Below are 17,636 nucleotides of genomic sequence, written 5' to 3' on the forward strand. Positions count from 1 at the left end.
TGCTCTGCAGCTGAGGCTGGAGTGCAGTGGCTCAATCTCGGCTCACTGCAACCTCCGCCTCCCAGGTTCAAGGGATTCTCCTGCCTCAGTCTCCTGAGTAGCTGGGACTACAGGCGCACTCCACCATGCATGGCTAATTTTTGTATTTTTAGTAGAGCTGGGGTTTTCACCATGTTGGTCAGACTGGTTTCGAACTCCTGACCTCAGGTGATCCACCCACCTCAGCTTCCTAAAGTGCTGGGATTACAGGGTGAGCCACCGAGCCCGGCCCAAGGCATGGTTTTATATATTAAAAAGTTGCTGGCCGGGTGCGGTGGCTCACGCCTATAATCCCAGCACTTCAGGAGACCGAGGCAGGTGGAATACCTGAGGTCAGGGGTTTGAGACCAGCCTGACCAACATGGTGAAACCCCATCGCTACTAAAAATACAAAAAATTAGCCAGGCATAGTAACAGACGCCTATAATCCCAGCTACTCGGGAGGTTGAGGCAGGATAATTGCTTGAACCAGAGAGGCAGAGGTGCAGTGAGCTGAGATCATGCCATTGCACTCCAGCCTGGGCAACAAGAGCAAAAGTATGTCTCAAAAAAAAAAAAAGTCACTGATGTTCAGTGATATTATTACATTCAGAGAGCAAGTTGGGATTACAAATAACATTTTTCCAGGTAAATCAGTATATTCTTAGTTTTTTTTCCCTTATCTACATTAGTTACCTGATTAAAAATCCTCGATATTTGAGTTCTAGTTTTTTCTTTTTTTTTTTTTTTGAGACAGAGTTTCGCTCTTGTTGCCCAGGCTGGAGTGCAGTGGCATGATCTCGGCTCAGTGCAACCTCTGCCTCCCAGGTTCAAGAGATTATCCTGCCTCAGCCTTCCGAGTAGCTGGGATTACAGGCGCCCGCCACCACATCCAGTTAAGTTTTGTATTTTTAGTAGAGATGGGTTTTGCCATGTTGGCTAGGCTGGTCTGGAACTCCTGATGTCAAGTGATCCACCTGCCTCAGCCTCTCAAAGTGCTGGGATTACAGGCGTGAGCCACCGTGCCCAGCAGAATTTTTTTTTTTTTCCAGCCAAGCAGCAGCTTTATTAGTGGTGCTGGGTTCTTCCCATACCTTGCAGTGTGCTCGGAAGCATTCCCCAGGGTTTCCACAGAATGCCTCCCAGCGCTCGGGACAACACTGTGTAGCTTTGATACTGAAATGATATAAATAAAGCTTTGGTGTGTAGGTTGCAGGAGAGAGTACAGGTTAATACTATGATAGGAAACATTCAGACAACACCAGTTCTCAATGTGAATTGGGTTTTTGGCCAAAGGGGTAACTTCTATGTGACTGGACACTGGGCCTGTTGCCACAGTCTACTCAAGGCCCCAGCGGCAGGAGGAGGGCGTCTAGGGCTGAGGCTACATGTGGCCCTGCCACTTCACCTTCATCTGCAGGTACCGCCCTTTGCCTTCCTCTAAGCGCTTCTCTCTCTCTCTCTCTCTTTTTTTTTTTTTTTCTGAGACAGAGTTTAGCTCCTGTTGCCCAGGCTGGAGTGCTCCCTGTAACTTCCGCCTCCCGGGTTCAAGAGATTCTCCTGACCCAGCCTCCTGAGTAGGTGGGATTACAGGCGTGCACCATCACGCCCGGCCAATTTTTTGTATTTTTAGTAGAGACGGAGTTTCACCATGTTGACCAGGCTGGTCTGAACTTCCAACCTCAGATGATTCGCCTGCCTCAGCCTCTCAAAGTGCTGGGATTACAGGCTTGAGCCACCGAGTCAGGCTTCAAAGGGCTTCTTCTCATCCTGGGTCTCAGGCAAGCGCTGGGGCATGGGCAGCGACCCACCCTCCTGGCTCAGTGACACTTAGGTGAAGACACTGGCGGCCCGGTAGCGCTTCTGGGAGCTGTCCGCAACAGAGTTGGCGTCCACCAAGACCTCTATCTCTACGGATTTATTGCTCGTGAAGGCCATGCGTCCCGAGATGGTCTTGATGCAGCCTTTTCTGATCTTGTCGTGAAAATTAATGGCGTTCACGGAAGCTGTGACGAGGTTGGTCTTGCAGTGGCGTGCAGCCACGATCCCGGCGACCTCGTCCGTGAGCTTCATGGTCACGCCTTCATGCACGAAGCTGTGCAGGGTACAGTCTGAAGGCCCCACCAGGTGGATCAAGCTGGACTGGCTGTAGCTGACAGTGTTCAGCTCTGGGTTGAGGACTGGCTGGACGACGTCCTGGTTCCTCCACTTGGTCTCCATGCGCTCCAGCTTCTGGGTTTTGTACCGCTTCCGGCCCTCCTCCTCCTGCTCCTGCCGGGAATACACAACAGGAGGCACTTCGAGGACCTTGTCCACGTTCTTCAGCGACAGGGGCACATACCAGAGGGTGGCCTTATTGGTCAGCTTTTTGGTACCTGTAAGGATGTTTTCGGACATCACGTTGACCTGCACCTCCACTGAGTGCTTGGAAGTGTAGGTGATCTCCGCGCTGATGTGGGCCACCTCACCAATGCACATGGGCCACAGGAAGTCGGTGTGCTCGACCCGTGCCACAGTGGCCACACAGCGGTCCCTGTTCTGGCTGTTGCAATGCCAGGTGCTGATGATGGCGCCCACCTCCTCGATCATCTTCAGGATGGTCACCCCTAGACATTGCAGGCCAAACTGGCGTCATCTGGCCGCATGATCCTGCAGATCTGGATGGCAGACGGTGTCTGGATGTCTGGGCCACACATGCTGGCAGCTGCCGCGGTGGCTACGGGCCGGCGCAGGTGTCTGGCAGGCCTGGCGCGGAATTGAGTTTTAGTATTGAGAAAATTAAAGTTTTGGTTGTTAAAATGATTGCAGTTTTAGCTAACTTCAATTTTAAAATTCACCAATAATAACACTATTATTTATCAATAAGTAGAAACGAGTTAGAAAATATTCAATCCTTTCAATTCAGTTGGGGAATAAACTAATATTTTTCGAACACCTGACACATATCAAGCATTTACTTACGTATTTGCATCCATATTGCAATTTAATTCCTGCAACTGTCCTGGATGGGCACAGTGTCTCAGGCCAGCATTTTGAGAGGCTGATGGGGGAGGATCGCTTGGGCCCAGGAGTTCATAGACCATCCTGGGCAACATAGTGAGATCCCCATCTCTAAAGAAAACTAAACAAAACAAAACCAGTTCTTTTTTTCCTTTTTTTTAGAGAGGCTCTCACTCTGTCACCCAGGCTGGAGTACAGTGGCACAATCTCGGCTCACTGCAACCTCCGCCTCCCAGGTTCAAGCAATTCTCCTGTCTCAGTCTCCTGAGTAGCTGCGATTACAGGCTCTTGCCACTACGCCTGGCTAAAAACCAGTTCTTTAAATTTAGCATCCTGGTCAGGCACGGTGGCTCATGCCTGTAATCCCAGTATTTTGGGAGGCTGAGGCAGGTGGATCACTTGAGTTCAGGAGTTTGAGACCAGCCTGGGCAACATGGCAAAACCCTGTCTTTACAAAAAATACAAAAATTAGCCGGGCATCGTGGCACGTGCCTGTAGTCCCTGCTACCTGGGAGGCTGAGGTGGGATGATCACTTGAGTTCCAGAGGCAGAGGTTGCAGTGAGCCGATATAGTGCCACTGCACCCCAGCCTGGGCAAAAGAGTGAGACCCTTTCTAAAAAAAAAAAAAAAAAAAAATTAGCATCCTTATCCCCACTGTAGAATTAAAGAAATTGAGGCTAGGAGCAGTTAAGTATCTTTGCAGAGATCATACATTAATGGGATGGCAGAACTAAAAATATGGATCTACACCTAAAGTTTAAAAGCCTGTATTATTTTCCACTTCACCATACTACTTCTCTTAGTAAAAATAACAGTGATGATGCTTTGTATCTGTCTTACCACACATAAATTGTAACAAAGGTCCTTAAGGACAGGGGCTATGTCTTATACTTTTACAGTATCCCTAATGAATTTTCAGGAAATATTGCTTGAATGGTATGGTTGGTTCCTGGTATTTAAATACTGTTATTTAATTTTTCAATGGTATTTCAATGATAGAAATAAATTATGCTTTTTAAACTTTAGTGTTTATAATGCAATTATTCTGACTTATTTCACATCAGAGATAATTTTATCCAGTTTAAATTCATCTGACATAAAAAATGTGTAAACAGGCTGAATGCAGTGGTTCACACGGGAATCTCAGCACTTTGGGAGGCTGTGGCAGGCGGATTGCTTGAGCTCAGGAGTTTGAGACCAGCCAAGGGAGCATGGCAAAACCCTGTGTCTACAAAAAATATAATTATTAGCCACGCATGGTGGCACATGCCCGTGGTCCCACCTATTGGGAGGCTGAGGTGGGAGGATCACCTGAGCCCAGGGAGTTTGAGGCTGCAATAAGCTGTGATCACGCCACTGCACTCCAGTCTGGGAGACAGAGTGAGACCATGTCTCAAAAAAAAAAAAGCATAAATAAATATGCAGTTATGTTTGCTGCCATTTTTTGGAGTGTATGATATTTTTGGAGCATTATTATATCACGCTCATATAAAATATATTTAATATATTTAACTTCATTTGTAGGCTACTGAACTCTAGGAGTTGCCTTATGAATACCATTCTGGGACTTCCAGGATTTTCCTAAGTACTTTCTGTCTGTTCAGTACCAGGAATAATAATATAAAATAAATAGTAAAAGGATAGTACTATCTATAGAGTTGAAAACACTGACAGAGAAATGGACTTTGCCTTCAGAAAGGTATTAGCCTGAAAGGGTTAAGTAGTCCTAGAACTTGGAAACATGTATGTTTTCCCTTTTTCTTTCTTTCTTTTCTTTCTTTCTTTTTTTTTTTTTTTTTGAGTCTTGCAGAATTAGCTAGAATGGAAACCCATATTTGAATGTACTAAAATAACTATCAGCCAAGGACTCTTCACTCTGGGATTGGTGCTCTTGCCCTGGCCCTAATGCCTTTCTTTTCAAAATACAAACCAGATCAAACCAAACAAAAATGTCTCACACTCCTCAAACTCCATTCTAATTAGCAACATTCAGAATTTATCTTTCAGGCAGGTCATTACCAAACATTGAAAAACCTAACTTCTTAGGCAGGGACTGAGAGGAAAGTCTAGTGGGTGGAATGTGTTACTTGGCCCCAGGCCCAGCTCACATTTTCCATAAGCAAACACCACCTTAGCTTAGGGTGAATGTCTTTAACAACACCTCTGGAGCTGGCCTCCCTCAATTTAGGAGGTTTTTTTTTGTTTTGTTTTGTTTTGTTTTGTTTTTTTAAAGTACAATCAAATTTTGAGAACCTAAATAATTTCATTACAAAGAACTTTACATTTCCCTTTAACAAGCATTTACAGAAAAACTACTATGAGGTCACCCACAGTGGCTCACGCCTGTAATCCTAGCACTTTGGGAGGCCAAGGCACACAGATCAGTTGAGGCCAGGAGTTCAAGACCAGCCTAGCCAACATGTCGAAAACCCATCTCCACTAAAAATACAAAAATTAGCCGAGCATGATGGTGCATGCCTGTAATCCCAACTACTTGGGAGGCTGACGCAAGAGAATCGCTTGACCCAGACGGGGGAGGTTGCAGTGAGCTGAGATCACGCCACTGCATTCCAGCCTGGGTGACAGAGTGAGACCCTGTCACAAACAAACAAACAAACAAAAACAAAAAGGAAAACCTGCTATGATAGTTAGATTTCTCTGGATGCAACTATCAAGAAACAACTCAAGTTAGCTTAGGCCAAAAAAGGAGAGATTTATTGTAAGAATATAGGGATGTTTTGAAGAAACCAAGGAGAGAGATGTAGCTGGCCCAGGAAAGACCAGAAACAAGTTGTTGAGAGCCCAGACATCATTTTCTCTCCATCTCTCCAGTATCTCTTTTCTGCTTGTTTCTTCTCCCTAGAGCAGCTTCCTCTGCTACCCTGGACTGACGTAGAATATAGCTGCCTCCAACTCCTGAGTTAATCCTATACAAGCTCAGCAGCACAAAGAAACTGAGAATCGCAAATCTTTCATATTTTTACTTAAACGCTATTTATTTTTACACAGCAAATAGATTTTTTGAGGGGTCTTGCTCTGTTACCCAGGCTAGAGTGCAGTGGAGCAATGATAACTCAAGCCATCCTTTCAACTCAGCCTCCAAAGTAGCTGGAACTACAGGCACACACCACCGTGCCCAGCTAATTAAAATTTTCTTCTTTTTTTCTTTTCTTTCTTTTTTTTTTTTTTTTTTAAGGCCGGGTACAGTGGCTTATGCTTGTAATCCCAGCACTTTGGGAGGCCGTGGCAGGCAGATCACTTGAGGTCAGGAGTTCGAGACCAGCCTGGTCAATACGGTCAGACCTCATCTCTACTAAAAATACCAAAATTAGCTGGGTGTGGTGGTGCGTGCCTGTAATTCCAGCTACTCGGGAGGCTGAGGCAGGAGAATCACTTGAACCCAGGAGGTGTTGAACGTGGGAGGTGGAGGTTGCAGTGAGACTAGATTGCGCTACTACACTCCAGCCTGGGCAACAAAGTGAGACTCTGTCTCAAACTTTAAAAAAGTAAAAAAAAAAAAAAAAAAAAAAAAAAAAATTTGGGCCTGGCGTGGTGGCCCATGCCTGTAATCTCAGCACTTTGGGAGGCCAAGGTGGGCAGATCACCTGAGGTCAGGAGTTTAAGACCACCCTGGGAAACATGGTGAAACTCCATTCTATACTAAAAATACAAAAATTAGGGCTGGGTGCAGTGGCTTACACCTGTAATCCAAGCACTTTGGGAGGCCGAGACGGGCGGATCACCTGAGGTTAGGAGTTCGAGACCAGCCTGGCCAACATGGAGAAACCCCCGTCTCTACTAAAAATACAAATTTAGCCGGCTGTGGTGGCCCATGTCTGTAATCTCAGATACTCGGGAGGCAGGAGAATCGCTTGAGCATGGGAGGTGGAGGTTGCAGTGAGCCGAGATCATGCCATTGCACTCCAGCCTGGGCAACAAGAGCAAAACTCCATCTCAAAAAACAAAACAAAACAAAACAAAAATTAGCCTGGCATGGCGGCAGGCACCTGTAATCCCAGCTACTCGGGAGGCTGAGGCAGGGGAATCGCTTGAACCTGGGAGGCGGAGGTTGCAGTGAGCCGAGACATGCCATTGCACTCCAGCCTGGGTGACAGAGAGTGACTCCGTTTAAAAAAAAAAAAAATTAGCTTGTCACAGTGATGTATGACTGTAATCCTAGCTGCTCAGGAGGCTGAGGCAGGAGAATCGCTTGAACCCAGGAGGCGGAGGTTGCAGTGAGCTGAGATTGTGACACTGCACTCCAGCGTGGGCAACAGAGCAAGACTCCATCTCAAAAAAAAAAAAAAAAAAAAGGCGGGTTGAGTGGCTCATACCTGTAATTCCAGCATTTTGGGAGGCCAAGGCAGGTGGGTCACCTGAGGTCAGGAGTTTGAGACTAGCCTGGCCAACATATTGAAGCCCTGTCCCGACTAAAAATACAAAAATTAGCTGGGCGTGGTGGTGCACATCTGTAATCCCAGCTACTCAGGAGGCTGAGACAGGAGAATCCGTTGAACTCAGGAGGTGGAGTTTGCAATGAGCCGAGATTGCGCCACTGCTCTCTAGCCTGAGCAACAGTGATACTGTCTCAAAAAAAAAAAAAAAAAAAAATTGGTACATTAGCCTGGCATGGTGATTTGCGTTTGTAGTCCCAGCTACTTGGGAGGCTGAGGCAGGAGTATAGCTTGAGCCCTAGAAGTTAGGCTGCAGGGAGCTGTCATCGTGCCACTGCACTCTAGTCTGGGCAATAGATCAAGATCCTGTCACGAAAAATAAATAAATATATAAAATTGTTTCAGTGAAAAGTCTCTTCATCCTCTTTCCTCTAGCCACCGTTGCTTTCTCAAAGGCAATTAATGGAGCAGTTTGTTCTATCTTCTTCTTGAGATATTCTATGTATATGTGATAAAATCCATCCATCCATCCATCTATCCATCCATCCATCCATCCATCCATCCCTCCCATCCGTCCATCATCATATCTATTATCTATCTACCTACCTACCTATCTATATTTAGCTATCTTTTTCTCCTCTCTCCATTTTTTTTACACTAATGGCAGCATACCATACAAACATTTTTCACTGAGCAATATATCTTGGAGATGGTGCAGTACGAACATTTAGAGAGTGCCATCATTCTTCTATATTGTGGCATTCTGCTGTTTTCAGGTAACATACTGCATTTAACCAGTTCCCTGTAGGTGGGCATTTAGGTTTTCCCCCATCTTTTGCTATATTACAAACAATGCTGCACATATGTAATTTAAAAATATGCTTAAGAGTAATCTGTATTTCTTTTTCTGTGTGCAGTCTTTTTTATAATGTGTCCATTTTTTACTATTGGGTTGTTAGTCTTTTCCTTATTGATTTCTACATGTTTGTATATTAGAAATCAGCCCTTTGTCTCTGATGTGAATTGCATTTTTTTCTTATTATTTGTATTTTGATTTTACTAATGGTCTTTGTCCCAATTCTAAAATTTCCCAGGAAGAGACTAATTGGATTAAAACACCCACTCTTGGTTAAATGTGGTGAAAGAAATGGGTGATTTTTCAAAACCCTGGGGTCTGGTCCTATAGAATTGGGGGAAGAGGGTACAACTGACTAGGAAATTGTAAGCTAGGAAGGTACCCTAAAAGGAATTCAGTACATTTCAACGTGTAAGGAATGTTTTCTAGTTACTGTGGATACATATTTTGTCTAGGGGAAGAGAGTTCACGGTTTTGGCAAAGATACAGACCAACAAATAATCATCACTGAAATTAAGAGAAGTATATAGACATTGCTGTGGGCACAGAAGAAATCATTCTCTTTGGGAGGCCAAGGTGGGAGGATCACTTGAGTCCAGGAGTTTGAGACCAGCCTGGCCAACATGGTGAAACCCTGTCTCTACAAAAATACAAAAAAATTAGCCAGGTATGGTGGCACATGTCTGTAATCCTAGCTACTTGGGAGGCTGAGGCAGAATTGCTTGAACCTGGGAGGCAGAGGTTGCAGTAAGCCAAGATCACGCCACTGCCCTCCAGCCTGGGTGAGTCTCAAAAAAAAAAAAAAAAAAGAAAAAAAAATTATTATTTGTATTTTGGTTTTACTAATGGTCTTTGTCCCAATTCTAAAATTTCCCAGGAAGAGACTAATTGGATTAAAACACCCACTCTTGGTTAAATGTGGTGAAAGAAGTGGGTGATTTTTCAAAACCCTGGAGTCTGGTTCTATAGAATTGGGGGAGGAGTTCTATTTGGGGCATCCAGAAAAACTTTACAGGATAAAAGGGCATTTGGGTTGGGTTGTAAAACACAAATGAAAGTGAATGACTAGGTTAGCCAACGGTTCAACATCCCTGGAAAGGATGTATTATGAAGTGTGTGATTGTCTCAAATAGAGGAGTAATTAACTGGCAGAAAGATGTTAGCAGGTATGGTTACAGGATGTACAGTTTCCTTATTGGCAAGTGATATGAAAACTTGGCTGGGCACGGTGGCTCATGCCTGTAATCCCAGCACTTTGGGAGGCTGAGGTCGGTGGATCACCTGAGGTCAGGAGTTGGAGATGAGCCTGACTAACATGGTGAAACCCTGTCTCTACTAAAAATACAAAAATTAGCTGAGTGTAGTAGCAGGTGCCTGTAATCCCAATTACTTGGGAGGCCGAGGCAGGAGAATCGCTTGAACCGGGGAGGCGGAGGTTGCAGTGAGCAGAGATCGTGCCACTGCACTCCAGCCTGGACGACAGAGTGAGACTCCGTATCAAAAAAAAAAAAAAAAAAAGAAAAGAAAAGAAAAGAAAACTCATAGTTACATAAAGCTGGAGCTCCCACAACATGCTTACAGACAAGAGGTATGGCTTCCCGTAAAGTCTCTCACGAAGACACAGAATTGTTGTTGCTATCACACTCACAGAAGGAGGATTATCCCGGGAATGAGGAAGCTATCCTTGGCATTATCTAGACTTTTTTTTTTTAATGCTGTCTTTGCCAATCCCATCTCCACCCTTTCTTGTCAAGTTTGGAGACTGTGCCTCATGCCTGCCCATTCATGTACAGAGAAACTGGGTAAAACAAAGGTCAGTTTCTCAAGAGCATTTCTCAGGAGACCTACATTTCAGGCTTATTTGAGGTCATTTCTGCAGGAGTGGCAGCATTTGGAAGCAGAGGTGAGGTGGTTTGGATTTTAAATTCGAATATGTAGACAAGTGTTTCCTCCAAAATGTGATACAAAATCACATGTCCTGGGATACTCTTATGAATAAAGGATTTGCGGTCAAGTAAGTTTGGAAATATTTACTATTATATCCTTTTCTTAGAGTTCATAGGCACATTGGCATATTAAAAGCTCTGATAATTGATTCAAAGAAAAAGCACAGTGTGCAATGAGAAGCCCTTCAGTTTAAAAGCAATGCATAACTATTGATCCCTACTGAGAAAAGCTAGTAGAAGAGGAGCTGTGAAGTTTGTGAGAGGAGACACAATCAGATTAGATTTTTCATAGTTTTCACTCAGACTGGAATGCCATTGTTCTTTATTCTTAGGAGTTATCTTTTTTTCTTTTTCTTTTCCTTTTTTTTTTGGAGACAGTGTCTCACTCTGTTGTCCAGGCTGGAGTGCAGTGGTGCAATCTTGGCTCACTGCAGCCTCCACCTCCCAGACCCAGGTGATCCTCCCACCTTAGCCTCCTGAGGAGCAGGGACTATTCCTCCCACCACGCCTAGCTAATTTTTGCATTTGTTGTAGAGATGGAGTTTCACCATGTTGTCCAGGCGGCAAAAGTTATCTTCTTTTGGTAGATTTTCTTAGTACCCTATTCCTTCATTAAGATATTTGTTTCCTTATTATTAACAGCTTTTATGCTTGCCTTTTTTTTTTTCTGTTTTTGAGACAAGGTCTCACTCTGTTGTCCAGGCTGGACTGCAGTAGCGTGATCTCAGCTCACTGCAGCCTCTGCCTCCTGAGCTCAAGGGATCCTCCCACCTCAGCCTCCCAAGTAGCTGGGACTGTAGGTCCATACCACCACACCGGGCTAATTTTTGTATTTTTTGTAGAGATGGAGTTTCCCTATGTTGTCCAGGATGGCACCTTTTATAGATAAGTAATTGCACTAAGAAAATTACATTTTCTTTATGATTAAGTCCACTAATATCTGTAAAAACTACTATTTATTAAGCCTCTACTTTTATGTACATTTATTATTTTAATTAAGCAGAATGTAGCTTTTATGAACGCCATTTGAGAGATGAGAAAACTGAGTATTTGAGAGTTTAAGTAATTTTCCCAAAGTCAGAGCTTGACGCACCCTGGGTTGAGTGTGGTAAAGCAATCTTTTTTTTTTTTTTTGAGACGGAGTCTTGTTCTGTCGCCCAGGCTGGAGTGCAGTGGCACGATCTCGGCTCACTGCAAGCTCCGCCTCCCAGGTTCACACCATTCTCCTGCCTCAGCCTCTGAGTAGCTGGGACTACAGGCGCCTACCACCACGCCCGGCTAATTTTTTGTATTTTTAGTAGAGACAGGGTTTCACCATGTTAGCCAGTATGGTCTTGATCTCCTGACCTCGTGATCCGCCTGCCTCGGCCTCCCAAAGTGCTGGGATTACAGGAGTGAGCCACTGTGCCCGGCTGGTAAAGCAATCTTACATAAAGATAAAACCCACTGATATTTATTTACTTTAATAATGGCAATATTATCTACTATTCGGTTTCCACTAAATTTAAAATGGAAAGTACAAGAATTTCAGTGTATGTTGGTTCTACTTTCTTTTAGTAAAGTTCTTGCAACAATACTATTCTTTTTTTTTTTTTTGAGACGGAGTCTCACTCTGTCACCCAGGCTGGAGTGCAATGGCATAATCTTGGCTCACTGCAACCTCCACCTCCCGGGTTCAAGCCATTCTCCTGCCTCAGGCTCCTGAGTAGCCGGGACTACAGGCAAGAGCCACCACACTTGGCTAATTTTTGTATTTTTGGTAGAAACAGGGTTTCAGCATGTTAGCCAGGCTGGTCTCGATCTCCTGACCTCAGTATTCGCCCGCCTTGGCCTCCCAAAGTGCTGGGATTACAGGTGTGAGCCACTGCACCTGGCCAACAATACTATTCTTAGTTGGGAATGAAAACAGTGTATCAGCCATTATGTAGAAGAGGAAAAAATCCTGACACAGATTTTCTTGATTTGCCATATGTTTTGTCATAGAGTGATGCTCACTTACTCTTTCACTCAATAAACATTCATGGAGTGTTTATATTGTACAAGGCTGGGAGTTTGACAATGAGGAATACAAGGCTGAATGGGAAACTTCAAGGCATTGATGACCTAGTAAAGGAGATTATAAACACATGAATAATTAAGCAGAACGCTTCAAGTCGTAATCCAAGTATAGGAATACAAAGGTGGCATAGATTATTAATACTTTTGGTTGGAAGGAAATCAGACTTATGTTCTAAACATAAACATAGACAATCATGTTTAGAATTTAACTGTTAAATAGACCAAATTTGGACTTAGGTAAATATAAAAGGTTTACTTTTGACGACTTGGCAGTTTTTGTTTTTGTTTTTTTTCTTTTTTTCTTTTTTTTTTTTTTTTNCATGTTTAGAATTTAACTGTTAAATAGACCAAATTTGGACTTAGGTAAATATAAAAGGTTTACTTTTGACGACTTGGCAGTTTTTGTTTTTGTTTTTTTTTTTTTTTTCTTTTTTTTTTTTTTTGAGACGGAGTCTCGCTGTGTTGCCCAGGCTGGAGTGCAGTGGCCGGATCTCAGCTCACTGCAAGCTCCGCCTCCCGGGTTCACGCCATTCTCCTGCCTCAGCCTCCCGAGTAGCTGGGACTACAGGCGCCGCCACCTCGCCCGGCTAGTTTTTTGTATTCTTTAGTAGAGACGGGGTTTCACCGTGTTAGCCAGGATGGTCTCGATCTCCTGATCTCGTGATCCGCCCGTCTCGGCCTCCCAAAGTGCTGGGATTACAGGCTTGAGCCACCGTGCCCGGCCGTTTTTGTTTTTTTTTTTTTTACAAAAATCCAAGACATTTCCCAAAATATAAACTTTAGTCTTTCCTTAAAGGTAAGTTTTTAATCTAAAACGCCAGGATTCACTTTAACGTATTAAGTAGTAGACATTTTACCATTCCTCAGATTTATCTGGCATTTTAGATAATTCAATATTGTCACATAATTCTAAAAAGACCAATTGTAATAAAACCAACTGGAAGACTGAAGAGAGTGTGAGCAGGAGTGGCACCCACAAGATAGTCAATAATTCTTTTTTTTTTCGAGATGGAGTCTTGCTCTGTTGCCCAGGCTGGAGTGCAGTGCCACAATCTCAGCTCGCTGCAACCTCCGCCTCCTCGGTTCAAGCGATTCTCTTGCCTCAGCCTCCCGAGTAGCTGAGACCACAGATGTATGCCACCACGCCCAGCTAATTTTTGTATTTTTAGTAGAGACGGGGTTTCACCATGTTGGCCAGGATGGTCTCGATTTCCTGACCTCGTGATCCGATCTACCTGCCTCGGCCTCCCAAAGTGCTGGGATTACAGGCGTGAGCTACCGTGCCAGGCCCTAATTCTTAAATGTCTTCTTTGAAATTTAAGGAAACACTGCCCGGCGCGGTGGCCCACGCCTGTAATTTCAGCACTTTGGGAGGCCGAGGTGGGAGGATCACCTGAGGTCAGGAGTTAGAGGCCAGCCTGGACAACATAGAGAAACCCCTCCTCCACTAAAAATACAAAAATTAGCTAGGTGTGGTGGCGGGCGCCTGCAATTCCAGCTATTCGGGGGGGCTGAGGCACGAGAATCGCTTGAACTCGGGAGACGTAGGTTGTGCCACCGCACTCCAGCCTGGGCAACAGAGCAACTCTTGTTACCCCTACCTCCGCAAAAAAAAAAAAAAAAAAAAAGAAATTTAAAGGGACATGAACTTCAATGAGAATGAGCATGATAAACAGAACCTTTATCCCAGGTACTAATCTAATGCTGATTAATGCTTCACCCTTTAAACGACGTGTTGTACTTTTCCCATTGGCTTAGAATTTGAACGAATAAGAAAGGAGGAAATCTTTATAAATATTCACAACCGAAGGCTGGTATTGCGAATGTTGAGTGAAGATTGCTTTGTTCTTCATTCGAGTCTCACTTTCAGAACTTTACGGTATTGATGTTCTTCTTATTGCCATAGTAAGCAAACTTTAAAAACATTCAGCTTGGGTGTTTCTTTGTGGCTTGAAATATATTTTCCAATGTTAAGAAGAGTTTATTTCTTATTGTTCTGACTTAAGATGTGATGAATCCTTAACAAATGTTCAAAGGAAAATAATTTAAATGCCAGTTTTTATTATTATGGTGAACATATTTCAAAAACAAAATATTAATTTCCTCGACTTCTTTCAAGTTTATAATTACTAGGGTTCTTTCATTTCTAAAGTGGTATATATTACAGTTTTTAGTCTCTTATAATGGCTGTTTAGAAGCAGAGTTAATGTTAGGCTCTCAGCAACAGTATTTATCTCTTGAGATTCTGGGTTATTACAATTTTTTGTTTTTGAAATTTAATAAAAACATTAAGGAGTTTTTCCATACTGATTTTTTTTTTAAGGATCAACATGAAGTCTGTGATTTAACACTGGGACTCGAGACCTCTTATAAATACAAAATTCATACAAAAGGAAAAAATTGCCCTATTTTTCTATGTGGATGGTTTCATCAGAAAATTTACCATCTTGAGTTCTCTCCTTATATATTACTGGTTTCTTGAAAAAGCACTAGAATATTCTCATTGTGAATAAGTGTTCCAGTTAGACCTAAACGACAAAAACCACTTGCACTTGCCCCAAATTTACACTCTGTTTAAAGCAACTCCCATAACAACCAACAATGTCTCTTCGATGCAAAGGGACACTTTGTCATGAGGTTATTTCGTTTCCCTATTCTGGAAAAAACCACTGCAAGTGGAATGAAAAGTAATTGCAAAGGGAGGGGACGGAGGAAGTAAAAAACAGGCAAAACCACCACCACCACCACCAACCAGAAAGCAAAGGTGAAAAATTTGCGTACCCTGAAAACACTAAACATTTCATATCAGAACCCAGAACAAATAAACCAGGGAAAGCAGAGTTGAGAGAGAAAAAAAAATGGTGCAGGCTTGGAGACGGACTCATACTACAGCGGTTGCAAGAGGGAAGCGTACGTCTTTGCTTTTTCTTGGCACCCGAAAACTCAAGCTCGAACTGGGGGCAAAGGCCAGCGGCTGCGGTTCCACCGGCTAAGGCGCCCACATTCCCCGAGCTCATACCGCACGCTGGCAGGGCCGATGGGGCTGGGCGGCCTCCCTCCACCCCGTGACCGTCGCCGACCCCTTTGTCTCCCCGTGGGGCTCCGAGGCCGCGCGCCCGGAAGTCTCCCGCGGGAGGGCCGCGCGCTAGGAGGCGGGTTCCCGTGCCCGCCGCAGCGGCCATGGCCCGGCCGGACCCTTGGCTTCCACAGCTCCAGTAAGGCAATGCCGAGGCCGGTCGCTCGCCTCGCCGTCCCTCCCAACTTGCAGCCCGGACCCCGCGCGCGTCAGGGCTCGCCCCAGCTCTGCTTTCTTCTCTCCCCTTGCCCCGCGAGGCCGACCTCGTGTTTGTTTTATTTTTTGGGGCTCGGGCGAGTGCCGAGGGCTAGAAACAGCTGTGGTTTACCGCGCCGCTTATTTTAGCAAAAATTCCGGGCCTGTTGCAGTGTTCCCCAGCGCCAAACAGCTCCCGCCTTCCCCCCCGGCAGAACCCGACACTTGAAGAAGGGCTTGCTCCTTCAGGCACCCCCTGACATGAAAAGTGGGGACCACGGCCGGCTCTTGGGCGAGCCTTGGGTGGGCGGTGGGCGGCCAGAAGCCGCCGAACCGGCCGGGCAGGACTTGCTCTCCAAAGGGAGCGGGAGAGGTGGGAGCGCCCGCGGGCTCAGGTCACCCAGGCCGCCGCGCCGAGGCGGAGCTCGGGGACGAAGCAGAGGTCGTGGCGGACAGCCGGCTGGGTTGGGGGGGCGGTGGGCGGCGATCCACCTGGGCGACGTGGCAGCCATTGCCGGCGCCTCGAGACCCCTCCCCACACGGCCGCCCACCCGCCCTCTCGCGGCGGGCTTCTGCGCGGCTGCTCTTCCCCGGCCGGACGGAGAGCGGCAGTGTCTCCCCGCCAGGCGCGCTCGCCGCGTCTCCCCCGCGGCCGCAGCTGCTCGCTAGCCCTGCGCGGCGCGGGAGAGCGCAGTGGCGCCGGCGGGAAAGGATTGCGGACCTGCGGCGCCGCGTTGTGCGCTAGACGACGCGGCCCCGGTTTCGACGCCCTCTGCCCGTTCCAGGAGCAGGTAAAGGCGGCGGGTGGGAGGCAGGGAGGCTGGTCCGAGGTGAGGGCCCTGGAGGTTAGGGGTCCCGGGGCGCCAAGCCGAAGCGGAGGGCCTGAAGCAGCGGCGGGAGGCGCGGCGAGTGAACCCCCAAGCCTTGAACGTGAGGCCCGGCGCGGGCCGCCTCCGATCCGACCTGCGGGCCCGGCTGCCCGGACGGAAGGGAAGTGAGGCGTCGGCGAGAGGCGGGCCCTGGCGCTCAGCCCGAGGCCGGGCGAAGGCGGGGGCCGCGGCCGCTTCCTTGGCCTCCGAGTGCCTGGCGGGCCTCCAGGCCCCAGACACACCCCTCTGGACCCCCCGAGGTTTCTTCCCAGCCCTGTTCCCGCCAGGACCTGACCTTGCGCCCCTCCAGGCGCCTTCGATGTTTGCCAGGCGGAGCCTTCTGGGAACTTCAGGCCACCTTCCTGAGCACGTAGTCCTAGCCGAAGCGTGTATTTACTCACTTCAAGTCCAAATACAAAACCACTCACACGTTCGGATTTTGGAGACTGCAGGGAGACTTTCCCCTCCCCGGCATTTGTGCGTCTTTGGCCCTCGTCCCGCCTCCCCTGCCCCCTCCTGCAACTTTGACCCTCACTGGGACCCTTCTAGAGCCCCTCTCTCATCGGAACCCTCTATGAGCCGTTTGTTTGGAAATTCATCCTCAATAGAGTGAGTCATCTTAGCGGGGGCACAGTTTATCCCTCATGCGCTTTTGGTTAAAATAGTTTTTTTTTTTCCCCCCCCGGAAAGAGAGCTAGAGTAATATAATGTAGATGACAGGTCAGTGTCAGTGTTGGCTTCAAAAGCTCTTCCTTTCGGCGGCAGTCTTTGTAACTAGGATCTGATATTTGTGGTACGGACAGGTTTGTACACATTCTCGCCATGCAGTGGTTGTAATGTCTCCATGGCACAGTTCTTGCTTGAAGGCAGGATTGGCTGCTTTTTCTACTCGACATCTTTGAGCCAATCAGCAAGGGCTGCTTGCCTGGAGACTGGTTAACTCAGTAAAGGTGGCGATTGGTTGAGCTCCTAGAAGAAAATCCTGGAGATGAACCTAGCCTCTCAGAAAACAATGACTGATTTGCAGCTGTATTAAAAAAATGTTTTCTTTAAATCCCAACATCAGCCTTTTCACTCCGTTTTTATTACTTCCAGTGTTTTTCTTTCAAACACCAGCTGTCTTTTGTAACTCGTTTTAACTCTCATCCTTTAATTTTAACTAAAAGACTTTTTATGCGCTTTAGGAAATGTAAACATCGTGCTTTCTGTGTTTTGATAAACGT

At 46.0% G+C, this 17,636-nt stretch overlaps 1 protein-coding gene and 1 pseudogene across 3 annotated transcripts in view; one reads left to right on the forward strand and one right to left on the reverse strand.

Annotated features, from left to right (window-relative positions):
* Nucleotides 1-1,390: 1,390 nt before the first annotated feature.
* Nucleotides 1,391-16,497, reverse strand: LOC112625341 (annotated as a pseudogene). The gene is made up of 4 exons (XR_003119564.1): nt 16,266-16,497; nt 3,527-3,632; nt 1,768-2,763; nt 1,391-1,456 (listed from the first exon to the last, which is right to left on the reverse strand). The product of XR_003119564.1 is annotated as a putative cytosolic acyl coenzyme A thioester hydrolase-like (transcript).
* N4BP2 (NEDD4 binding protein 2) overlaps nt 16,131-17,636 on the forward strand; it is a 98,783-nt gene continuing 97,277 nt past the window's right edge. The window contains exon 1 of one of the 2 annotated variants that reach the window (XM_025386604.1): nt 16,131-16,335. The gene's annotated coding sequence lies outside the window, so the exon portion shown is untranslated. The remainder of the gene's footprint in view (nt 16,336-17,636) is intronic. The other variant, XM_025386605.1, reaches the window with a different exon arrangement.

The sequence above is a fragment of the Theropithecus gelada genome, chromosome 5 (genome assembly GCF_003255815.1).
Source record: "Theropithecus gelada isolate Dixy chromosome 5, Tgel_1.0, whole genome shotgun sequence".
Taxonomy (NCBI): domain Eukaryota; kingdom Metazoa; phylum Chordata; class Mammalia; order Primates; family Cercopithecidae; genus Theropithecus; species Theropithecus gelada.